Source organism: Protopterus annectens, chromosome 2.part1 (genome assembly GCF_019279795.1).
Source record: "Protopterus annectens isolate FY-2018-M chromosome 2.part1, PAN1.0, whole genome shotgun sequence".
Taxonomy (NCBI): domain Eukaryota; kingdom Metazoa; phylum Chordata; order Ceratodontiformes; family Protopteridae; genus Protopterus; species Protopterus annectens.
In genome coordinates this window covers 1,459,501,577-1,459,528,790 of record NC_056729.1, presented here as the reverse complement: position 1 = coordinate 1,459,528,790, position 27,214 = coordinate 1,459,501,577, and the positions used below count along the sequence as shown (strand labels likewise).

At 39.2% G+C, this 27,214-nt stretch overlaps 1 protein-coding gene across 1 annotated transcript in view; it reads left to right on the top strand.

Moving 5' to 3' along the window:
* The window catches only part of LIAS (lipoic acid synthetase), a 917,328-nt gene that overhangs the window by 594,149 nt on the left and 295,965 nt on the right, over positions 1-27,214 (top strand). The gene's annotated exons all lie outside the window — the stretch shown is intronic.

Here is a 27,214-nt window from a genome sequence, read left to right as displayed (position 1 = left end):
GCTGTCTGCAGGAATCAAGGAATTCAGATTTTCCCTTGTCTGGATGACCTCCTGATCCAGGCAGACCATCCAGAATCCTTGCTAAGCCATCTACAAACAGTGTTAGAACTCCTGCAAGCTCTGGGTTTCAAGATAAACTACCCCAAGTCCAAAATGAACCCTTCTCAGGGCCAAACTTTCGTGGGATGTAGGATACGGATGGATTTCATGAGGGCCTTTTTCCCACCTCAAAAGGTGGAACACTTAAGGCAGTGCCTGATCTCTGTCCTTCATGCCACATCCCTGACTGCCAGGCAGTATCCCAGCCTCCTGGGTCATATGGTATCAACTATTCCCATGTTGCCATTGGCAAGGCTCCACATGAGGAAGTTACAATGGTACCTAAGATCTGTTTGGACACAGCACTCTCACCCCTTAGAGTTCAAAATCCCATTCCTACCTTGTTTCAGGCAAGAGATTCTCTAGTGGTTAAATCAAGTGACCTCCAACCCAGGACTCCCCTTACAGGCTTCCTTGCTAGTACAGGAGATGTACATGAATGCCTCAGATCTGGGTTGGGGAGCAGCCATGGGTTCCCTAAGAGTACAAGGCACTTGGTCAGACTCCATCAGACAAGAACATGTCAATATCAGAAAGAGGAGAGCAGTTCTCTTGGCCCTGAAGGCTTTCCAACACTCATTGAAGCAGGGCCCTCTAAAATTGTTCACAGACAACACTACAGTTCTGTGGTATGTGAACAAGCAAGGGATAACAAAATCTTCTTTGCTATGCAGACTAACTCTCCAAGTCTGGGAGCTTGCCACACATCATGGAGCCACTCTGCAGGCAGTATATATCCCTTCAGAGCAGAACACCAGACACCTTGAGCAGGTCCACATCACGATCCCACGAATGGATGCTCCACAGAGATGTGTTCTTGCACATGGTCCACAAATGGAATACATCTCAGATAGACCTGTTTGCCTCCCCTGTAAACAGACAACTTCCATCATTTTGCACCAGGCTATCCAGTCCCCTGGCAAGGGGAGCAGACTCCTTATGAGGCTCTTGGAAGGGCAACAGATGCCTTCTCAGTCCCTTGGAAGGGGATGTTTCTGTATGCATCCCTCCCCCCTTCCCACTTATTCAGAAAGTCCTACTGAAAATCCAGCAGGACTAACCAAAAATCTTATTGGTGACCCCATTTTGGTCAAGACAGCATTGGTTCCCCCCTCCATTTGCATTTAGCCAGGGGCAATCACCACAAGGTACCTCACCAAGTGGACCTTCTAACACAGGACAAGAGATGTCTAATCCATCCCCGCCTACAATCTCTGAACAGTGGCACTGAAGGTGATAGAATTCTGATCCCTTACAGACACCTTTACAATGAAGACATGCTCACAGTCCTGCAAGAGGCCAGGAGACCTAACACTAGGAAACCTTTGTCCGAATGGAAAAGATTCTCCACATAGTGTCTACAAAGATAGTTGGACCCTTTCCAGGCTGAAGTTTCCTTGGTATTGTCATACCTGTGCGAGCTCTTGCAGACAGGGTTGGTGTACTCCTCTGTTAAACCTCACCTTGCTACTATTTCAGCATGTCTGCCTCTGGACCCCCCTTTGGCATCTCAGTTGCTGGCAAAGTTATTCCTAAAGGGGGTGCTACATCTCAGGCCACCCAGGAAACCCGCCCCCCATGGGACCTTAATTGTGTTTTAGAGAAGCTCACACTGACCCCGTTTGAACCAGCTGCTAAGGCCACTCTAAAGCACTGCACTTAGAAAATAGTACTCCTGGTAGCCTTGACATCAGCCAGGAGAGTGTTAGAGCTACAGGCTATCATGGCTATTCCCCCTTTCCTTACCTTCCACAAGGGTAGGGTAACTTTTAGACCAACCCTTCCTTCATGCCCAAGGTGGTCAATGAGTCATCTTTAAACCAAGCTATTCACCATCCCACCATTTTTCCTCACCCTTAGAATGACAGTGAGAGAGTCTTACACTCCCTAGATGTGCACAGACTGATTAAGTTTTACCTTGACAAGACCAAGTCTATCAGGAAATTAGACCAGTTGTTTGTCTCCTTTAATCCCAGGGCTCTGGGGAAAGCAGTTATACAACAGACCACTTATGCCTGGATTTCCAGGACAATTTCCTACTGCTATACATACCATGGAAAAGCCTTGGGGTCTAAGATTAAAGCACACTCCACGAGGTCTATGGCTTCATCTGGGGTTTTCTTTAAAGGGCTGGACACTGCCTCCATTTTAGAGGCAGCTACATTGACCTTGGTTCACACCTTTACCAAACATTCTAGATTGGATCACATTTCCAAATCCAGGGCTGGATTTGCCAGGGCAATCCTTCATGGTTTCTTAGAAAATAGTTCCAAGCCTCCACCCTCGTCTTCCCTGTGAGCTTTGGCACTTACCCAAGGGTTGGAATACCATAATATGAGAATCAAAGGACATAGGATAGTTGTGTAAAATTTTACCATAACCATAGATGTCCTTCTCTTCCATGTTGCCATATTCCTTCCCTCTTTTCTCATTTAGCTGTCCCTTCCTGAATGATGCCGGACTTGTACATTTATCCTGGGACTGGGGCGCTCTGTTCCAAGTTCTGGTACATGCAAACATCACTTTTATGGCCCACGTCTCCTTAGCCAACATCAGATATCCCACGTACCCAGCAGTGACTACAGGCTTTTGTATACTGGCTGAATGTTCAGGTACACAAGGCAAATGGGAAGCAAAAATGTCCCCACTGATGAAAGAGTGTTGAATGAAGACAGGAACAGTCCGTATGCAGTAACACTTATTTTATTAGAATTCACAAAACAGATGATGAGCGCTTTCATCCCAGAACACCAGAACATCATCGGATCTGATGAAGTTCTGGTGTTCTGGGACGAAAGCGCCCATCATTTGTTTTGTGGATTCTAATAAAATAAGTGTTACTGCATTTGGAATGTTCCTGTCTTCATTCAACACATTTCTTTCATCAGGGGTGATTTTTTGCTTCCTGTTTGCTCTGTGTGTTTTTGGACTAGTTTACATTTGTGCTTCTGCCTTCCTGAATGTTTGGGTAGTAAGAGAGGAAAACCCAAGGGTTGGAGTACTGCAACATGGAAGAAAAGGACATCTGTGGTTATGGTAAGATTTTACACAACTATTCTTTCCCAGGATCTGTTGTGCAAAGGGATGTCCATTGCAGTCTTTCATTCACATGGCACAGAGCCTGTGCAGAGGCTATGGTTGAATAGTGACACCAGTGGCCCTGATAAGTCACATTTCAGCTATTTTGGAAACATCCTGAGATTATTAGGGACCATCAGAGCTTTATTCTTGGCTTCAGAGAGAGCATCTAAGACCTGCTCCCTGCTGATACTTGGAGGGTTTATGTGAGATGGTATTTCCTGGGGGTAAAGTTGGAACTGAATTTGTCACCTTGATGATTTGCTACATCTCCTGGTTCCATGAATGTGGCTCCATTTACCAACAGTTTGGTACACTGCCGTGTGCTGCCCTTGGGGTTTCTGGCTTAACTAAAAATACCTTATAGTTGTCCTTTGTGATGTATCTTTACCTCAAAGTTTGCTTTGTTGGTCTTAATTAGTCCTCTTAGCTGTCTATTCAATTTAGTGAGAGAGTTTTTATCTGTTCTTGGTGTTATGCTTCCTAAGTTTAAATAGGAGTGTTTTTCTTTTGTTGTGTACAACCCTGTTTAAATATTTGATTCCACTAAGGAGGTGTTTTTTTTTAAGTTAGTTTTGGGCTTACTTCTGGTAAGTACAGCAGCCTCTATTCAATCATTGGCATGGTTGTACAGAGCTTCTATGATTAATTCTGCATGGGTTGCTATCTGGGTTTGGATGGGCTTGAAATTTAACAATTTTTTACTTAATAAAAGGTAGTTTGTCTTGTAATAACTTCTAATTGTTAAAGGGCTTGCTGGGGTTACAGAACTGATTCTAATTTCAAAGGAGACTTCTTTGTGCTCTGGCCTTGCCAAAGAGGACAGAACACTAGGGTGGGTGCACTGTTCTGCTATATTTATGGGTACCAGGTCCAGTATGTTTGTACCCCTAATAGACACATGCAGGAACTGGTCTAGGGTGTATGTGTTTGCAAAGTTTATGATCTTTGCATCTGCAAATTTGGGGTCATAAAGGATTCCCAATTTGTAGAGGAATAATTAAAGAACCCCATGAGTATGGTATTTGGTTGAATGTTGAGTCTCTGCAATAGATCTAAGTACAGGTTTTGGGTTTCATGGGACATAGATGGTGACCTATAGCTTGCTAGGATGTGATATGGGACTTTGTCTATGGAAAATCTGGACATGAACTCCAGTGCATCGTACTGTTTAACTAACCTAGGGGTATGCTTGTTGGTGTAGATTAAAGACACCTCCATCTCCACCTTTACTCCCTATCTGTGCAGTTACTGGTTTAAATGTGTGGAAGGCACTGAAACCTTGTACTGCCAGGGTACTCTCTGCAGCTTTAAACCAAGACTCTATAACTGCACAGATGGCCATATCTTCCAAGGTAAGGAGAATATCTGCTACTCTGAGTACTAAGGCTATATACCACAGACAGTTTTGTGTAGTACATTGCCACAGAGAGGTTTTGAACCAGTTTTACTGAACTGGTTCAAGTTACACTAGTAATCTTTGTCTGTGAAAGTTTGTAAACTGCCACAGCTGACAAGTTTGCAACCACAAAATATAGTTATGACACATTTGCTGCTATTTTCATGGCTTCAGCTTGTAATACTGTTTTTAAGAAAGTCATTTATGAATCCAGAAACCAGTCTATCCCCAACAATGGTAAGGGTCAGTTTCTGGAGCTGGTAGTAAGTGCAAAGGATTTAAGGATATGAGTTTATTCCTGTAGTCCAAGCTTCGATTCCCTCAACCTTCATTTGCCTGCTGTTTGATTTCTGAGCTAGTCAGTTAACCAGACAAGTATTCTGGAGTAGCCGAAAATTGTGTTAAGCTCCTCAGTAGTAACCATCTGTGAACCTGTGCTTATTCCATTTCATTAATTAATTAATTAATTAATTCATTCATTCATTCATTCATTCATTCATTCATTCATTCATTCATTTATTTGGAGAAGGGGGAACCAAACAAGTATTAATGTTGGGAAAGAAGTCAAGGCCATGGAGATGTAAAACATATAGTTGAATATAAAAGTACATAATGAATTTTCCAATCAAATCTTGGCCCTTCTATGTAAACTGCCCAGACAATAACAGTACAAGTAAAGGCAGTAGTATCAAAAGGAGAACTAGCCTGGAACACCAAATAGCAGCAGCAGCAAGATACCGCCCAATAGGACTAATGCACAGATAATCCGTGGCAGATCACGCCTTTCACGCTGTCCATGTGACCTATACCCCAAAGTACAATATTTCAACTTGATAGCTCTGTGTAGTATCAGAAAATCAAAAATATGGTCACAGGTGATGTGTTAACAGCTTGTAGACAGAATTTTGTCCATGCCATTTCTAGAACATATTCCAAGAGTTTGGATCCTCTTAATGTTAGTTTAATTTGACAGCTAATGGGCAATCAAGCTGTAAAACTAGTACTTTTTGCAAAACAGGAGGGGATTGTAAGATCTTTCATAACACCAAAGAAGGAGAATCAGGTAAGGGACATTTTTCTATTTCACAACATTTGATGGGGTGTATCAAAAACAAAGTTAAGTGTTGTCACTGCAATGTTGTGTCTTTTGGCTTTTTCCGGTTAGGGGTCGCCACAGCAGAACTCCAGTCCGCTAATGATTGGCAATAGATTGTTACGTGCCGAGTTGCCAGCCCTGATGCACAACCTTCAACAAAGGTGCGCCCATTCACGCACATCTCCACGCAGAAGACGCTCTAGCTGAGAGTCGAACCGGACAACATCTTACTGTGAGGCGACAACGCTACCGCAGCACCACTGCAATGATACTTTTATTTCTTGATACACTGGGCAGTTGTGCTGTACAACAGTACATTTGGCAGAACAGGAGAAGGAATTTTATTTGGCATTGTTTTTGGTGATAAAGAAAGATGGTCATTGGAGGCCTGTTTTAGATCTCACAAAACTAAACAAGTTTATCAAACAAAAAATTCAGTGTTGGCTGTATAAACACTGCTTTCTGTCTTTATAAATAGATTTTGGGTTCATATGTAATACTAGGCAATCAGTCTGCAGGCTATTACATTCCTAACCAATAACCAAATTGTGGTACAGGATGCATTTATGGTAACCGTAGGTGATGCAGGTTGCTTGCCTTCACACCCCCCCCCCAGTCATAAAGCTTACAGAAGAAATTCTGTTTTTTGTTTTGTTCTGCTACTACCAGCTCATCCTTTTGGCTGTGGTCTTCCTACTGCATCTGCAGTTTTCAGCAAATGCTTGGCTCCACTGCTTGCATGAACATCCAATTGCTGTATATATCTGGACAGGTACAAACTGAAGGGGGCATTATACTTTCTGATGGATCTGATGAGGGCCGAGTGCAGTGGTATTTTGACCTCTCTAGACCCTAGATGGCATGCCCTTGCTTGTAAATTGAGCAAAATAGAAGGATTTCCTTATGACTGTGGACATAATGTTGGTCGAAGTCTAGGTTAGTATCTACATGAGTTCCCAGATTCCTGACTAGTGAATCAACTTTTAAGGGTGTTTATTGATGAAGTAGTTACCCGGGATGGCAGACTTCCCAAAATGTACTATAAAGTATTTCTTGATGTTGAATTTTTAAGTCGTGGTTTGTCACCAAGTGTTTGTGTTAGACCTTCCTGAATGTTCTTGTCTTGGGTGGATTCAATGACTTCTCACAGTTTACAATCACTTCACAACACAAGTGATGACAAACATTTTCCTACGTTTGAAAACTAATCAGTAGAAACTAAAAGAAAATTCTAGCCAAGTTAGAATTTACACTGTGTGATTCCTCAAACGTCTTGTATTAGAGGCACGTGGGATATATGCAAATGACCCTTAAAAACACCAGGTGTTTCAGCTATATGGCGATTCTGAATGCCCATGACTTTTTTTCTTTTTAAGATGTTTAATGGACAAATTCAGGCCAATAAAGCCAAACCCCACTAGCTATGGACATGCATGTTTTTGCCTTGATATGGCCTCATCAGCACAACACAAGTGGATAACATTGAAAGGCATTAATCAGGGTTTTATGCTTTATGTCCTTTTCTGTTATCCTGGTCCTACACACCATCTAGCACATAAGGAAGGTACAGTTGTGTCTTCCTAAATCCTTTTGGTATCTGAATTCATAGCCTGCAGAACATGTGCTTTTAATACCAACCCTTTGGAAGATTTTCAGTCATGACACGGCCAGATTTCCACAAATTAAGGTCTGTCTTTTGTTCCTCTATTTCCCAACCAGAGAGTCCTGACAGATAACAGTGAATTGTTTATGCTTGCAGAGTCTATCTTCAGGACTTCAAGCCTACCTTTCCCATCCCTGAGGAATCAGTAGGATGTAACCAGAGAAACACCTGGAGGCAATACTAGACTCTAATGTGTTACACAGAGGGAAAGCAACCATCTGTTGAGCTGCTGCCTTACTTTCGGTCGGTGCGTTTTAGAGAAACTGTATTTTTGAAATGGAGCTTAATATACTCTGTTGCCGGTCCCTGGTTCGGGAAACGGTCTTTATTGTGCAGTTTAAATACCTGTTTGGCTGGATTCCATTTTTTTTCTTGTGGAGGTATACAACCTTGTGGATTTCTAAGTCAGAGGTATATAGAAATCCAGTGCATCTGTGTTTACTACTGGTGATGATAAAGCCATACAAGTTGTTGGAGTTCTTATGCCAGCTGTATGTTTAAGCACATTATTTTTTCTACATTTTTTGTGCAGATTTAAAGTTGTGAGTAAAGTTATTTTATTTATTTATTGGCTTAATGGTATGTGCATTGAAATAATGAAAAACATGTCTCTTGTAATTTGTGTGTATACTGATTATGTCTAAATAACTAAATGTGTCTGTAATTTTTCTTTGTGGAGCTTTTCTCCCCGGGCCTCTGCTGAAAAGGGGCCTTTTCGGCTCAGTCAGACACCCCCGGTTAAAAAATATAAAATAAATAAATAAAATAACTCTTGAATTTAGCTTTTTAAAGAGTTACTTTTCAGGCTGTTAGCCATACAAATATTTATTTTTTTTAATGATACAGTAATAGCATTTGTGGTATGTTAATGTTGGCTAGAAGATGGCAGTACTTTCATAAAGACTGGCAAGGAGATATTTGTTCTGGAAAGTGTGTGCGTCTCTCTGTAGCATGATCTTGATCAAGTTTGTTACTTAGCTGAAATATTGACATTTTTTTAACATTTTCGTGTTGTACATACACATTTTCCAAAATGTTTCCATCATTCATCTATACATGTTGGAGTTTGTGAATATAAGGTTGAAATTAAATCTGCTACAAATATATGAAAGATAAAGAACAAAATAAAAAGTTTGCTTTAATGTAGGAATATAGCTTAGCAATTTAAAAATGGTATTCATATTGTATGACATAGCTCTGGCTGAAATAAGTGAAAAACAAAGATCATGTATTAATAAACGCAATATATTTCCTGAGTAGTTTGTTTCCTTTCAGACTTCTGACAATGGACATGTTTTTATAGTATGTGTTTTCCTCAAGATACATGTTTGTCACAGTATTAAGAAAAGCTTGAAGTAATCCCTCATAGATAAATGGACATGGCTTTTTATAGAATCATCAGAAAAAAGCATAGAAAAGCAATTTTGGAAAGCAAGTATATGCTTTTCTCATGTTTGCAGAACAGTTTACAAATATCCATTAACAGACAGGAACAGCAGCAGAACAGCTTGTAGAGATGTTTGCTTTCAGATTTCTGTTAATGGCATCCTCACATCAGCAAAAGTGCTTACAAGTAAATCACAAAAGGACAATAGAAAAGTCTACCAAGAGGAAAAAACAAAATCTATGTGCGTGACTAGAACTGTATATTAACTGTATTAATTCAGATATGTTTGAGGTATTTTGGTAGAAACATACTTGTTTCGAGATATTGTATGGAGATAGGACCGTCATCATGTATACTGTTTGTGAAGGAAAACTTTGTAAATATATGCTACAATCTGACAGAAGTAGTACGTGTGGTTTGTTTATAAAAAGCTATTTATTGGTTACTGCTCTTAAAGTCAGATGCTGCATCAGTGTATATTCTGCAAGTTTCTATGGTTAACAGACTGTGATAACTAGACTTTGAATTCAGCAGTAAACAGCCAGCAAGACTGTGCGTGTCTTAAGAAGACTTTGGATCCAGCACAGCAAAGCAGCAGCTCATACATAAAATAAATTTTTCAATGGTAGCGCAAATTAAAATACATTTTTCAATGGTGACCCTAACGAATGTTCCTAGCCTGTATTCAAAAACAGGGGGAGTGGGTAATGTCTTGTATAAGGTCACGCCTGTAAAAGCACAGTAACGTTTATGTGAAGTACTTCAGTTTTCTACAGTTTGTAGCAGTACAGTTCATCAGACGTCTGAATCCGGAGTGAGACACCAGTGCAGGAAGGTGAGCAGTGCCATAAATTCTCCAAAAAAGGTACAATACAAAGTTGTAAGACTGAAACTGCCAGTTTTGCTGTACCACCCTCACAAGTAACTACAGAGACGTTTCAACCATTTACAGTAAAGCAGCTTGGCCATCTGCCTCTCTGTTGACTGGGAAGAAAATTTTTCTGTGTTACATACAGTATGAATGCCATAGAGGTAATAATAATAATAATAATAACAGAATGAAATGTATATACATCATATTTGCAAATGTAAAACCTTATTAGGGCAAGTTAATAGTATGCAAATGGATTACAATATTTGATTGGTATCTGAAACAAAATCATGTGTGGTATAAAAAATGCTTATTGTGTGTACAATGTCATAAAAGTACAGTGCATGCCACTATTCAAAGGTTAGACTGTACAGACAAAAATTTTAATGGTAAAGAACCAAGAAAAGTTAATATACTGACATTATATTCAGATGTTAGACGGTTATGTTCTGTTACCAGATGTAAAAGGTTTATTTCAGAGTTACAACAACAGTTAAATCAGTTATTGACAGAAACTCTAGTACATCTTGTTATAAAATAATTTAGTAAACTTTTAAAAGACACAGTGAGTTCAGGAAGCTTAGACAAGTTATACATACATTTTTTTCAAAAGTGCTTAGGAGTTTCAGATTCAGCAGAACAGGCTCCTGAGACATATCAGGCAGACTATGAGGAAACTCTTGAACAGCAGTTGCAGGATAAAGAAAATAATTTAGCTAAACTGACAGAGACTGACTTCCTCCATATAACAGTTAAGCTTAAAAAGAACAGGAAACTACAGCTGATTTGTACAAAAGAAGCATATTTTATAATATGTTTATGTTTTGAAAATGGTTAAGCATACATGGTAGGATGGTAGATCTGGACAAAGCATTCTCAAATGTTTAAAACTTCCATTCAGTTAAAGCAAGACATTTATCAGTACTACAGTAAAGTAGAGCACATGACTGCCATTCTTAGCATAGTCAGAAGGTAAACAAAACTGTTCTAGTGTATAAAAATTAAATAAAAATAGTTACACAAAACTGTTCTAGTGTATAAAAATTAAATAAAAATAGTTAATAAGAGTAAAGATTTAAAGTCACAAGACTGACATGCATGTATTTTCTTTTCATCTAATATACGTACAGTTTTTAACACCAAACAGTTAAAGTTCTGAATTTTAAAAAGAAATAAAATCACAAATGGTATTAGTCAAACAGTTTTTGTAAAATTAATGGTAGGGCAGTTAAATAAATAAAAAAATACCGCAAAGGTATTAACAGATGATTAAAAAAAATGCTAAAAGGTTTACCTGAAATGCAAGTGTATCAGACCTTCCTAGACTAGATGAATAGTTACAGGAAATGTTGGAAAGATAAGATAGACAACAAGACTGATTGCCAGACAGTTTTTCTAAAGCATTATTGTTATTAAAACATGTTAAAATGTTTACTGGCAGCACTATTTGGTAATTGCAATAATATGTCACAATTGTGCATATATGTCACTATCTGTTTGCAAGTAAATGTTAAAAGAAAAAAAAAACCTCAGTTGCATCAAGTACAGCCAGCAGATGGGATTTAGTATACATACAGTGCAAATCAATTGTGCAGGAGGGTATAAATACCTACTAGTGGTAATAAACAGGAAAAGCTTTGTAAAAATTGTCAGATCAGATAAAAGTCCATAGTTTGTTAGTAACCTGATACAGTAAATGTATAACCAAAGTATTGGGCTGGTATACATTCTGTTCTCACAGCATAAAGCAAATAAACCATACTGCAGTATACTACAGGGGGAGAGGCACTCTCTCAGTTTTACACTGACTGTATAAGCAGTACTGCACAAGGGTCTGAAATAGAGCTACAGGAAGAAATAATATTTCATTCCTTCTTGACAATACTCTTTTAGGGGGGAAGGAAAAAACAGGTATTAGTGCATAAGAAACACTGGTAAACAGATTAAATCTGAAAGTCCAAGATATTTTATGCTAGTTATTATTGTATTGTTTAGTATTCAGTTGTAGTTACAACCTGTTAAACTGTAAAGCTATACACAAGATGATTTAAAATTGCTTTATTTACAGCTATACAAGAGAGAGTAAAGATATGTAAAAAATTGAACAAGACTGGTTCATAGGTAGGTACTAGGCTATCGGCCCTGGGGCCTATACAAGCCCAGCCAAAAAGGTACCCTGGCTTTTGCCACCCAAGAAAATTATTTTCCTGTGCCACTGTCGAGCAGAGCCACAGAGGTGATCCCCGGGATGAATTTCCTATTTCCCATCCAGTCATCAAGATTTTTCTTGAAGAGTGCTAATTGAGGAGCTTTGTTTGATATCGATAGGTAGTTTATTCCAGAGTATGGGAAGTCTCTGGGACAGGAATCTATCCCTCCAGCATGTTCTGTTTATTGCGGTGACAAGGTTAGGTCCGTAGAGCATGTAGCTCGGAGGGATTGGGATTTCTTTAAGTGGAGCATAGCTTTGTATGTTAGGCAGAGATCACCTCTGAGTAGGCGATATGTGACAGAGTAAAGCTGGAGTTTTTTGAGATGGTCTGCGTAGGGCATCTGTTTGAGGCCGGTAATCGTCTTTGTGAGGTATTTCTGCGGCCTTTCCAGTTGTTGTAGATGTTTTATGAGATACATACCAAAAGGGGCGTTGTACTCTATAATGGGTCTAATGAGTGATGAGTAGAGGGGAACAATGACCTCTTTTTTTCTGGATGAGAAGCCTTTTGTGATGAGGTGTGCCACGTAGAAGGATTTCCTGACTACTGTGGCGATGTGATTATCAAAGGAGAGACTACTGTCCACCTGTTTGCCAAGGTCTCCTATCACACTTTCGGTGTTGAGTATACTACCGCCTATGTTGTTGTTCACGGGTACAGAGTTTTTACCAAAGGGGATGACAATGCACTTTTTGGCATTGAGCTTGAGGCCATGGCTTTGACTCCAGGCATCTGTCTCAGTGAGGCCCTTTTGTAGGATGTCCACATCATTAGGAGTTTTGATTATGGCTCCTAGTTTGCAGTCATCTGCAAACTTCATTAGCCAAAGATCTTCTGTGTTAGCCTGTACTTCAGTCACTGGTCACTATTTTAATATGTTTTTGGCAAAACAATGTTGGTATAAAAAAAGCATGAATGTTTCTAATTGCTGAGTATGTAGTTTAAAATAACAGGACATATGCCTTTGGTGCTAATTCCACTAGATATTTCTAAAGAGACATAAACATTTTCCAAGATTTTGCTTAATATTAATGTAATTAAATGTTTAAGATTAGACTAAATGCACTTTACAGTCTTTGTATGTACAAATGCAGAAGAATTCAGTACAAATGAAATTAATGTCTAGTAATGAATATGTGTAGAGAAAAACAAATGGGTCCAGTCTACTTAGTAGATTGAAATGCGTGAATAGCAAACAGTCTGTGTAAATACATACTGTACAGGATACATTGTAATAAGTTCAAAAGTAATTTGTCAAGTTGTAATATTATCACTGGTTTCAAGTTGCAGTTTTATCATTGGTTTTTGGACCATCATTTTATCTGTACTAGTATTGGTTACCCCAGCTAGATAAAAAAATATTAAAATGTTGTATTCATACAGCTAATGGACTGATATGTAAACAGCATTTTTCAGAGTATATTTCACTGTCAAAGTTTATGGGCAGTACGGAAATATAACCACAATGTTATGGTTAAAATGACATTGGAAATGTATATTTTCAGCAGTGTATAAATGCTTGCAGTAGCACATAGCTATTGTCTCTTATATAATAAAAGTAAAGAGTAAATGGAACAGTTGTAAGTCATAAATTAAATTCTGTGATTGCAAAAGAATAAATTAATCAAGTAAAATAAAACTAAAGCAGACACAGCTCATAACTGATAAAATATTTTCACGGAATGGTCTGCAAAAGAAAAAGTTGTTAGATACATTCAATTTTGGTAGTAATACTTTATATCATTGTATTAACTATGTAAAATTGCATTTTGACTTGTATCAAAAAAATATATATATATTTTCACAGAATGGTCTGCAAAAGAAAAAGTTTTTAGATGCATTCAGTTTTGGTAGTAATACTTTTATATCATTGTATTAGCTATGCAAAATTGTATTTTGACGTGTTGTATCAAAAAAAAAAAGACTAAAGGTTTTGTTTCCTAATGTGTTTTCTATAAAAAAAGAGGGAATTGTTAGAGTTTATGAATTGTGAATATAAGGTTGAAATTAATTCTGCTACAAATATATGAAAGATAAAGAATAAAATAAAAAGTTTGCTTTAATGTAGGAATATAGCTTAGCAATTTAAAAATGGCATTCATATTGTATGGCATAGCTCTGTCTGAAATAAGTGAAAAACAAAGATAATCTATTAATGAACACAATATATTTCCTGAGTATGTTTCCTTTCAGACTTCTGACAATGGACATGTTTTTATAGTATGTGTTTTCCTCAAGATACATGTTTGTCACAGTATTAAGAAAAGCTTGACATAATTCCTCATAGATAAATGGACATGGCTTTTTATAGAGTCATCAGAAAAAAGCCTAGAAAAGCAATTTTGGAAAGCAAGTATTATATGCTTTTCTTATGTTTGCAGAACAGTTTACAAATATCCATTAACAGACAGGAACAGCAGCAGAACAGCTTGTACAGATGTTTCCTTTCAGATTTCTGTTAATGGCATCCTCACATCAGCAAAAGTGCTTACAAGTAAATCACAAAAGGACAATAGAAAAGTCTAAGAGGAAAAAAACAAAATCTATGTGCATGACTAGAACTGTATATAACTGTATTAATTCAGATATGTCAGAGGTATTTTGGTAGAAACGCACTTGTTTCACGGTATTGTATGGAGAAAGGAAAGCCATCATCTATACTGTTCGTGAAGGAAAACTTTGTAAATATATGCTACAATCTGACAAAAGTAGTACGTGTGGTTTGTTTATAAAAAGCTATTTATTGGTTACTGCTCTTAGTCAGATGCTGCATTAGCGTATATTCTGCAAGTTTCTATGGTTAACAGACTGTGATAACTAGACTTATTTCAGCAGTAAACAGCCAGCAAGACTGTGTCTCTTAAGAAGACTAAGTCCAGTCCAGCAAATTCCAGCACAGCAAAGAAGCAGCGCATACATAAAATAAATTTTTCAATACAATCTTATTCTCTCGTTCCTGACAATTACTTTGCATACCTACTCCTCCTAAATATGTGTATTTATTGCCCTTTTATTTCAGTGCAATTTATTCCCCAACTCACCCATAGATCTTGTCTCCAAATTCTTATTGAATACCTATTTCTTGTTTTTTCATTTTCTCAGGGTTTTTTTTTTTTTGCTGCCATCATCGTGAGACTTAAGGCTCTCTTGACTCGGCACTTTTAATCCTAGACTCCAGCTTAAAAAATGCCCACTTCATACCCCCAGCAGCTACCTTCCACATGGGAACATTTTTCTTAAGTCCACTTGATGTGTAAAAATATCTATGCAAGCAATTCTGGGAAAGGTGACCTAAACCATCTAAATTTTGTTGCATACTTCAGAGCCCTATATACTTCTTTCCGCTGATCCTTTAGGAATTGTCTGTTTTTTTTCCCTAATAAGTCATCTTTTCCAATTAATTCTTATATTTGTCTTTCTTTTTAGCAATGTTGTGTTTGTGTTTCTACCAAAAATGTTTACCAGAACGGACCCTTTATTCAATTACCCCTCTCTCTTTGCTTATACTCGGCTGTTAGTCCCTGGTATGGGAGACACTGCTGTGCAGTTTAAACATTTGTTTAGCTTAATCCCACTTTGTTACCTTCCGTGCCTAACTTGTCTGATCCATATTCTTTAGCCAGTTTTCTTTAATTGCTTCCAGCAGCCTTGTGTCTGTTATATCTTTAATTGTAGATATTCCAATAAGTACAGATTTTCTCCAGTCCTTCACTTGTTTAGATTTTAAAATAATATCTTCCAGTTTGAAAATGTAGTGTTTTGTATGATTGTCGGTATTCTCTTCAGTTATTCCTAGGTTCATAGGTTGGTACTAGGCTACCTGCCCTAGGGCCTATACAAGCCTAGCCATAATAATTTTTAGAACATTTTTTTATGGAAAACTAATTGTACTCCTGTCCTGCCTGTTTATACATATGTATATGAGATATATCTGTACATGTGCGCGTCTATGTGCATAGCCAGCCTGAACCAGTCTGCAGCAGGGTATCGTGTCTTCTGATAGCTCCCCAGAGCACCTCACAGAGGAGTTGCCCTGGAAGAGAAAGTGCAAAAGGAGGCCCTTAGACTCTTAACAAGAGTCTCACTGAGGACACTGATTTTGAAGAGTAAGGGTCTCCCAGATCACCACCCAATGTCTCCTTTGGCGACCTCTTAGAACTCCTTAAAACAAAGGGGTGGTTGGTCCCTGGATAACCCTTCCCAAAGGGAGTCAGTGTTCCTGGAGGCCTTCAGAGCTGGCCCATCTACTCCACTGCCCAAGGAGCTCGTAGATTTAGTTTCTCAATGGCTATGGAAGGAGCCAGACACAACTGAGCCAATCCCTAAGAGACCAGACAGGATCCTTGCACCACCTAAGGATAGACCACACTGGAGTAAAGTAGTACTCATTGATGCCATAGCTGTAGCAGCAGCCACTAAAAAGGAACTGGCAGAACAAAGTTCCTCTGTCCACTCTCCTAACAGGGAGTCTAGGACTGGACAGGTTTGGGAATCATGTCTGTGCTTCAGAGACCTTCGCCGTTAGGTTGCTGTATTATTTGGCACATTTTACGAGACTCCAGAGGGATTTGATCAAAGAACTTTCCAAATCCCTCTCTGAGACCATATCCTCTGAGGTAGAATACGGTTTCCTTGCAGTTGGCTACCCCCTAGTCTATTTCAAACTTGTCCATGAGGCTTATCTCTCAAATGGCTGAAGGTTCCTCACGGGCGGTGAGTACAGGTATTTCCATCAGAAGACATGCCTGGATGCACTTACTTTCAAATCTTTTGTCATTGCTCCTTTTTGATAGAACCTCCTTATTTGGCCTCAAAGTTAAACACACTCTAGGTGTAACCAGGAATGAAAAACCCTTTCTGCTGTGAGCATTCGTTTTTTGACCCCTCAACTGGCCTTTTCTAGGAACCAAAGAGGCGGACCGAAAGTGTGGTTCAAAAAATCCCAGGATCCCATCAAAGATTCACATGGAGACAGTTCCCCAGGGACAGAGGAGGGAACTCAAATGAAAGATGTCATCCCCTTGGCAGAGGTGCTCCTCATAACCAGGGATCCAGGGATTCTTTCTCTGACAAATCCTGTTAGCGCTCCTGAAAGAAGGGCCCAACTGTCCAACTCTGGAGGCAGTCTGGGGTCATTTATCCATGCACCAGAGACCCTGATTAGAAATTACAAAAGATTCATGGATGCGAACGATAATATCCAGAGGTTATACAATGCCATTTTCCCTTCACCCCATCTAGTGTCAAACAAAAATCCCTGATGTTCCACCCACTCGGAGGTAAGCAGTAACACTAGAAATAAACAGGCTGCTAGAAGTAGTCATCCTGGAGGGGACCCCCCCCCCCCCACAGACCAGACAGAATCCAGAAATTATTCAAGATTCTTTAGTCCCAAAAAAGACAGGAGACTGGAGACCAGTCTTGGATCTCAGCAAACTAAATTGATTGGCTCACTATACAAAATTTTGGATGGTCACAGTTCAGTCCATTCTGCCCAAGGGCAACTGGATATGCTCAACAGATCTGCAGGATGCATACTATCACATAAACATGAACAGACAGTCTTGGAGATGTATGCACTTCCAGCTGGGAGCCAGTCACTGTCCTTTGGTCTCACCACAGCCACCAGAGTGTTTACCAGGTGTATGGCAGTAGTTGCAGCTCAGTTGAGACTGCAGGGATTCCAAGTGTTTCCATATCTGGATGACTTGACTACTAACCGCTCTGACCAGGCATCAGCTAATTCAAGCTCAGAACTACTTACTCCAGTTGTGTTCTTGTCTGGGGAGTTCTGTCAATTACAACAAATCTCAACTCAAACCAGCCCAGATTTTGGAATTCATTGGTGCTCTTTTCAGTATGGTTACTCAAATACCTTCTGTCTCTGTGTCCCGGATTCAAACAGTCCAAGTCAAGGTCAAAAAGATCATTCAGAGCTCTTCTCTTTCAGCTTGTCTGATACTCCATGCATTGAGATCCATGTCAGTGGCAATCACTCTTGTACCGCTTCAAGATTCCATACAAGGATCCTTCAGTGGACATTTACAACTCAATGGTCTAGTCTCCATTAACGTTTATCCAGTTGAGTCAAAATAACGCAAGCTTGCATACATTACCTTCTGTGTTGGATCCATTCCAATCAAGTACAAGAAGGCCGTCCCTTTGTTCTTCCTTAACCCAAGGCCACAGTGACCACAGATGCCTCTCAAATTGGGTGCGGGTCACTTCTTGGGAAGGACAGTCCAAGGCACATGGTTCGCTGAAGAGCCCAACACACATATCAGTGTCCTGAAGATGAGGGCTGTCCTCCTAGCATTGCAGGCCTTCCAAGACACTCTTCCAACTGGGACTGTTGCGATTCAGACTGACTATATGTCAGTCTGGTATATCAACAAACAAGGGGGAACCAGATCTTACTGTCTTTGAGAAGCTATGAGAGTATGTCTCTTTCTGATAGCAACGCACATTCTGGGGAAGTCCATTGTAATTGCAGACAAATTAAGTAGGTCTATTCTTATACCTCGTGAGTGGTCTCTCAACATGAATGTGGCGGACAGTTTTCTGTTGATTGAGCCAACCATGCTATGATCTTTTTGCATCTCCTTTGGGCAGCAAGTGCAGCAGGTTCTTTGCTCTGATCTCCTCCAGTGGAGGAGTCCCCGAGGGATGCTGTACTTCATATTTGCTCCCCCTCAGTCTCTGTACGTTTACCCTGCCCCCCCATAACCCTCATTCCCAAATTTCTTCAGGAACCATCTCTGTTAAAGAGCACAGTTATCCTCATTGCCCTTTACTGGCCTCATCATATCTGGTTTCCCTTCCTTTGGCCTCATCTTCTACATCCACTCTGGATTCTGGATCCAACTCCAGACATACTGTCTAGCCTGACAGACATGACTCATCCAGACATTTCAGGCCTCAGGTTAACTGCAGCCTAGGATCTCCTCCCCTGTCCATGATAATTTCTTATCATCCCACCAAGCTTCCACTAGAAAAGTTTACAAAAGTAAATGGAAACAATTGGGCACATAAAAAGAACTACATCCCCTTCCTCTCCAAGTTCTAAGGTCCTTGACTTTTTAGCTACAATTTTCAATGAAGGGGCTAGCTCCTCAACTGTCAGAGTACAATTAGCAGCCATTTTCTGACTTTCATATAGGAGTAAATAACTCAACCATAGCTACCCCCAAGCTTTGCAAAGCCTTTCTAAGAGGAACACATTTACTTAGACTTACTCCAGAGCATCCTACCCGTCCTTGGGATTTAAATTCTTAAGGCCTTTAACCCAACCCTCCTTTGAACTATCAGCTAAGTCTGAACTAAATTTCTGTGACCTGGAAGACTATTTTCTTAGTTGCTATTACTTCTGCCAAGAGTGCCTGAATTTCAGTCTCTCTTCTAAACTTCCTTATTTAATTTTTCAGAAGGAAAGAGTGTCTTTATGGGCCAGTCCTTTTGTACCTAAGGTGGTGTTAGAGTCTAATATTAATCAGGTTACCAACCTTCCAGTCTTCTTTCCAAACTTCTCAAACAAAGGAGAATGTTACATCTATTGGATGTTCACAGACAGCTGTGTTTCTAATTTCACAGTACAAAAGATTTGAGGAAATATGAGCAATTTGTTTCATTTTCTGAATCAAAATTAGGCAAATCAGTTTCTCAAGTGACTTTGACCAAATGGTTGACTGATTGTAGGTTTATAGGTTGGTACTAGGCTATCGGCCCTAGGGCCTATACGCATCTGTATTATATTATTGTATGATGAAAATAGCGAACGCTATTTCACTGTGCCGATAATATCTAAACAAAATATCGAACAAACGAAACAGCAAATTTTTTCCCAGGGAAAAAATTCGCTGCTCCATAAAAAAAAAAAAAAAAGAAACCTAAACACAAATTTAAGTGGGGGGCTTTGCCCCCCCACACACCCCTACTTAAATATACTAACTCTGAGATCGCACCATAGTGGAGGAAATGGCAAAGTCCCGAAGACGGCCCACCAAATTTTTTCCCTGGGAAAAAATTCAATGTTCCGTGACCTCGCTATTTTGCCATTTCGACAGTATCAGTTCGATTAAATAGCATTCGCTATTTAGTCCATTCGATACTGTCATATAGACCCACCTATACAAGCCTAGCCATAACAATTCCCTGGATATTTCTTTCCAAATATTTACTTCCCTAGACCCTTGTCTAGCAGGGCGACTGACGTGATATAGGTTCATAGGTTGGTACTAGGGTAAACAGCCTCTGCTAGGCTCAAACCCAGGACCCTACACACCATAGACAACATGATTTACCAATAAGCCATGACAGATGTAAAGCATTGCCCCCTACACAGACAACAAACATCCACACTTGCCGTGTCTGGGAGTAAAACTCCTACTTCACTAGTTTATCACACTACAGCATTACACAGTTATAGGACATGCCACAGAGATTACAGTATCACCTTTGTTTATGAAAAAGTGGGTTTGCCTTTACCAAAACCACCAAAAGCCCATTCCACCAGGTCTGTGACAACTTCTTTAGCCTTTTTGTGTAGAACTACTTGGATGATATTTGGGTAGCTGCACTTTGGGCTAATCCTCATACTTTTATTGCTCATTACAAACTGAATCTGGTCTCTAGAAGAGCAGCCTTTGACTCAGCTGTGCTCAGGAATATTCTTCCTTTGAGTCCTTCCGGGATTTAGGTAGTGGGGGACTCTGTCCCAGTAGTGGAGAAATGAATGAAACTGACATCATCAGGTAAGTTATGTACTCACCATAACGTTCCATCTGTGTTGTCCATTTTCATTCTTTTTCAACTTCCCACCCACCAAACCCCTCCTTGCTTTACTCCTGGAAAGATCGAAGAATATTGGAGTTCCTTGTTTGAGCCCCAGATTCCATTCTTATTTTCCACTGCTGTTTAGGTCTATGGGCAGCAAACTAGATCTGAGGTATGTAAGGTGTTTAGGGCATAATCGGCAAAGGGAGGAGCTCAAGTGTTCAAGTATTCTGCAATCTGGAAGAAGCAGCTGAGTTGGAGACTAGAATCGGATCCGAACCCAACAGTAAAATGGACAACACAGATGAAACATTATGGTGAGTACATAACTTTTTTTTATTATTATAGTCTAATTTTTAAGTTAGTCAGAAAGTCTGTTGAGATCAGTACTCCAATATAGTTAGCAAATTCTGATAAAGAAGTCAAATAATCAGTATCCATGTGACTTGACTTCCAGACACATTCTGCCAAGAAGACAGACAAGTTTTATAGGGTCCAAGAGACCTCACAATACTTGTATGGTATCCCAGTAGTTATTTTATTTTTCACTGGAAGCTGTGAAGGACCACCTGAATTGGCATGAAGACTGAATAACCTCCCTAATAAGGAGAACAAAGTTCTTTCACCAATTTTGGAGGAAGATGTATACTTTGACACTAACTTTTTGGGCTGTTGACTGCCAAGTGCACATTGTCAAATGTCAGGGTGCGACTCTTTCAACTAAAGGGTGTACAGATTGACCCAAACTTGTTTCAGATTGGGTAAGCATGCCACTAAGTGCACCTGTGTTGTGGGTCTCTGCAGAAAGGCAGCAATATCTGGGACTGTAAGAAAGCAAGGGAATTCCATCTTGGATAATATAACAGCAAGTATTGGCTTCCTTAACCAGTTGGTAAAGGAACTTACTGTCAAGGTAAATGGCTGTTATTCAGCTAATTCTGAAACAAATGAGTTTCTATGTACCCCATTGTGTCTGGCTCAGAATGAAAGAGAAACTAGTTTTCCTGGTTCTTGTGTTGCTAAACCAGCAAGATTTGATATTGGTAAGTGGTTCAATGGGTCATTTTCATTTAATGGCAGAGAGAATACTGAAGGACATAGTTTGCATCAGTTGATGGACAAATTGCACGATGAGTTGTTCAAATGTCGCAAGGTACAAATGGAGAACACCTGCCTTTGGGAATGTATCAAATTAAGAATTGTCCCAAAGGGTTTAAGGTGTTGGAAGTACCCTAATGGGTTAATCCTGGATTCTCCTTTACATCAAGAACTCCTGCATTTATTTGATAGGCACGGGTTAGAGTTGTTTGAACTTGTTGGTTAAATATAACCAAAAAGAAATTGACAACCTAATGGTTGAGGCCAGTAAATTGAATAAACTAATTACAAGGAGACCTGGTATTTGAACAATGACTCTGACACTATAACAATATGCTTTTGGAGATTGACCAGGAAATCTCCGTAATACAACAGAGAAAATCCAATAAAATCAAATGTGATAAGGAAGACTATGCAAAGGGTTACACCTACCCTAAAGCAGAGTGGCAATCCAGTAGTTTTACACGACAAAGAAGAACTTGAAGATAACTCCGTCTCTTCAAAAAACAGTCCAGTGAGGTGGTCCGAGAGACTGTGGAACAGGAACAACCAACAGGTGGAAGGGTATGGAGGGAGGAAACTCCAGCAAACGAGCAATGGTAGATCTCTGAAAGGAACCAGGACTTATCAGCAGAGGAAGTATTAGAAGTTGGAATTTACACTGGTTTGGATAGATACGTGTCTCTTGGGCAAACGGAATACCCCCAAATTGTGTTGAATACTGAAGGTGACTTTAAACTCTAACTTTACTAATACTGAATATGGGTCCGACAATGCTGACTTAATAAGTAAAGGCTATTGTTTTATGTCTACAAACTGTATTAAAATTGAATATCTGGTTTTAGATTTAACGCTTTTTCTTAGAAAACTCAATTTCAGGCTGTTTGATGCTAAAGGGATTAGTGAATGATTTGAGATTATTCGTAGAAGTAGTACATTTAATCCTGTACTTCCTTTGTCATTACTGTTGTCTGAATAACTTGTAGAACAGGATTTATGGTTCTTAGTAATAAGAAGTGGCAAATGTGTTGATTTTAACTTGTTCAATCTGAATTTCAGCTATTAAATCAGCTAGCGAATAACATGAAACCTGATAAAAGTGGTGAAGTTGTAATAATGTATAAAGAAGACTGAGTCGTATGTATAGTTATCTTTTGAATGGAGAATTTTATGATGAAACATCCCTCAATTTCATTCATTTAGCATACAAAAAATTGATTACATGATTAAAGACCTTTTTGATCAAAGACAAATCGACAATACTTTATATGATTTTTTGCAGGTAAAATTTCCCTTGGTGCCATCTGTCTTTGGAATACCAAAGATTCATAAAAATATCAAGGACCCATCTATGAGGCTGATAGTCAATGCTAGCTGCTCTAAAACCCACCCCCTTAGCTAAATATAATGACTGTAAGCTTAAAGTTGTTCATGAGTTTGTTTATATATGTAAAGATTCGTGGGATTTTTTGTTAAAATTCAGAGACCGTACTTATTCTGAACAGCTGATTTTTTAACTATAGATGTAGCGTTATACAGCGTTGTACCTCAGGATGTTGGTCTAGCCTGGCTTAATGATTTTTTGATGGAATCTAACAAGTTTAACAATGACAAAATGTTTACTTTAAACTTATTAATGGAACTGGTTTTAAAAAAACAATTTTGTTTTTTTTTTGGATGGCCAGTATTTTCAACAAGTTAGAGAAGTGGCTATGGGGGCTTCTTGTGCCCCCGTTTTTGCCAATGTCGTAATAATTCAGTGGAAAAAAACATTTTCTGTTTAACAAGTTCCAGGTGCCCCCATGGAAACTATATACCAGATACCTGGATGACATTTTTATTGCATGGGGAAGGTAAATGTTGAAGACATACATCCATTTTTAGACTGTCTTAATTCCACTAGTTCATTTTTGAAGTTTACACACTGTGTTAGTTCCTCCTCTATTAATTATTTGGATATTTTAATTTTTAAAGATGTTAACCAGAAAAACATTGAGACCACCATTTATACAAAGTCAACCTTTTGTAACAGTCTGTTACACTTTCATAGCAGTCATCCAAGACACCAAAAAAAGGGTATTGTTAAAGGCCAGTATATTCATTTGGTAGGGATGATTTCTGATGATTGTCTATTTAAAGAAAGTGAAGAGCTGGCTAAGATGTTAAAACATAGGGGTTACCCCAATCCATTTGCTCTGCTCTATTAAATCACACATTGAGGCAGAGAGGGTATGAGGTGATATTATACCTCTAATTAAATCCAACGTTCATTCTATTAATGATGTGGTTAATAAAAAGGATGGCTCTGGTAAACACTTTTCTACCAGTTTTGTGATGCAATTTTACACTGAGGATAGGGATATTAGGAATATATTTGACAAGAACTGGTCTGTTTTCACATTTTTCAATAGTTTAACAGATAAACTGGGTGAAAAGCCCACTGTAGTATACAAAAAAGGAAAAACTATTAAGAATATTTTGGAAAATGGAGACTGTTTTTTGAAGACATACTCACATAAAAAGCCCGGTACTAACAAATGTGGGGCTTTTGGTCAGTTTAGATTTATTCTGGTAGCTGACCAAGTAAAGGTGAATGGTACCCTGATTAAAAGTTCCTTTTCATTAATTGTAACACCTCTGGGGTCATTTATTTAGCTAGTTGTCAAAAATGTTCCTGCTACTGTGTAGGGAAAGCCAAAAGGAGGCTAAGGAAGCATATTTATGAACATTCACTGGATATTAGGAAATGCAATATTAACTCTCTAGCATAACATATTTCCGACTATCCAGACCATTTCTTTTTATTTTCTGGTTTAGATTGGGTTGTGGCTAACCCCTTGAGCAGGGCCATGGAAAGATTTGTTAGAACAGCATGAGTTATTGTGGCCGCTTAAACTCAGTGCTTGCATTCTTCCTGGGCTTAATAAACAGATTTCTGTTGGTAGTGCTGTAAAATTGAAGTCTATCAGGTGTAATATATTTAAAAAAAACTATTTTTTCTCATCAGTTCCTTTATGGTAGATAAATGTATTTGTAAAAATTGTTAGGTTAAAACAGGGTGAAAATTTTTTAATTGATACATTGGGGGTGTGTAGGGTCATGTGACTTTTGTTATATGTATATAAAAAAGTCTTTTTATCAGCTTGTGTTTGTACTCTGAAGTCTGGTTAATTTGTAGGTGAAAGTGCTCGGTTTCTTAATAAATCCTTTTGGTGGTTTACTCTGCGGTCCCTTGGTTTTTGTGGCAGATGGAATTGTTTGAACTGTAAGAAAGCATGCCTGGCTTAGACATCAGGGGATATAAAAAGACATCTTTTAGCCGTACTATTGGGCACAGATTTGCACTTTGGCCTTCCTCCACACGCAAAAAAAAACCGCAAATGGCAAAACCATGGAACTTGTGAATTAATGACCTTTTCATTAATTACAAAGAGAAATTGTCCAACTTACAGTTTCCTTTCTACAGAAAGCAAACACATTGGATCAATTTGAACAGAGGAAAGATTTGGAAAAATAAAGGCCTGGGCAGGTTGCATATGAATAGGTAGATAACAGGGGAGAGAGGGGAAAAAAAGGCAAGCCCCCCCCCCCAAGAGTTTAGTGGCCATTATTGATAGTATTCCCAGCTCAGTCAACATCCTCCCTTCCACCTTCATAACTTTAGCAGAGCAAGCTGACACATTTCAGGTGGAACTGATTCAGCCTAACCTCCCGTAAGTCAGTAAAAGATTATTTCAGAGGGGTGCCAGCTGGAATTCAGGAAGGCACCTCTGCTTCTGAGTATACAATTAGTCCCTCAAAACCAGACCCACCCAGTGCTGTCAGTGCTAGATAACTAATTGTGCTTGTGCCAGCTGTGCAAAAAAGCCCTCCGGGAGCATGAGGTCATGGCGTCTACTCCAGGCTCTTCCTTGTCCCAAAGAAACCAGGTCCCTAGACACTTTATTAAAATGTGTTAACTGGAGTGGAGCACAGAGCACTTAACCTGCTTGGACAATTTTCAGGCCAGGCTGAGATACACAAGATGAAGGATGCATAATTAATATTAATAAAACTCTTTCATGGGTTTTTAGGCAACTACTAGACTATCTGCCTTTCTGCACTGTTTTAAGTCTAGCCAGTTTCCCTTGGTGAGAATCAAATCTTGTACCTCTGGTAAGCACCTTAACCATTATGCCAGCCCCCCTAACAATAAGGAAAAACTCTGCATCTGTTAAGACTAAACATATTCCTTATGTTGACTGTGTTCAAGATGCTTGCTTTTTCGGAGCACACCAGAATACAGGCAAGGGACACATTTACTTCACCAAAGAGAGGGTTCTCTGATTGAAACATTTTGTAAGTCTGGCACAGAAGTCATAGTTGACAAAAGAATTGTCATAGCCCAAGGACGTGTCTTGTTCAGTTTAATGTCCCACTAGCCGGACTGCATATGTGAAATATCCAGTGGTACCTCAGAAATCTTTGATGGTACTTTCATCCCTTCCATTTGTGGAGTTTTGTCATTTCTCCTTTCCGAGAATAGTTTACTAGGTGGGGCCCATCATTTGGAGCTTATCCAGAGCTGACCCATAGTAGTCCCACAGGTGATGCAAATACTTAACTTGAATGCCTCGACCCTGAATTGGGAGGTACGTTTAGAGCAGTTAAAGGTTCCTAGATGATCTGACAGTATCTTTAAACTCATGCATTTCAACCAGAAGGAAGTGATGCCCTTGTATCTGTCCGTAAGGGCAGTAATAGCAACCCTAGCTCCACACACCTTAAGTGTAATAGTGTGGTATATAACTCACTGTTATCAACTGAGCAGGCTAGCTTTGTTGGTATGGGAACTGGCTGTCCAACTAGGAGTACACGCTAGACCTCATACATACTGTCAACTCAGAATGTAATAACAGAGAAATTAAGTAACATTTGTGTCTGCAGCAACAGGTGGAAGCTAGACACCCCAAATCTTTCAGTCACTTTTCCAGGTTTCTGTGAAAGTATGGACTAATGAATGCCTTTCATATCCTGTGTTGGGGTCGCTATTGGATTACCGAAGTTTCAAAATGTCAAACATCATACAGCCGAGACCATATGATCGAAATTTTGAAATTTCAAAAATAAATAAAAAATAAAAAACAATTGCTTTTTTTACGGTTTTGCAGGGGGGGGTCAAGCCCCCCTGCACACACCCCCCACACCCCCTGCTAATTAAGTATACCAACTCAGATATCGCACTACAGTGAAGAAGATTGTAAATGTCCCATTCCACGCTGTACAGCGATCTCTATCCAAAATGCTCAAAGTTTCAAAACTTCAATCATATGGTCTCAGCTTTATGATGTTCGAAGTTTTGAAACTTCAGTACTCCTATAGGGACCCCCTGTGTGTGGAGGGAAGATATATGGAACAGTGGCTCAGAAGGTAAAACCACAGAAAAAAGGAAGATTGTTTAGTATTTTCAGCAGATCAAAGGAGAGATTTAATTTGGCATTTTAGTCTTTTGTCATGCTAGCTGATCTTTTTGTAAGCATGTCAGCATTTTTGGTTCCT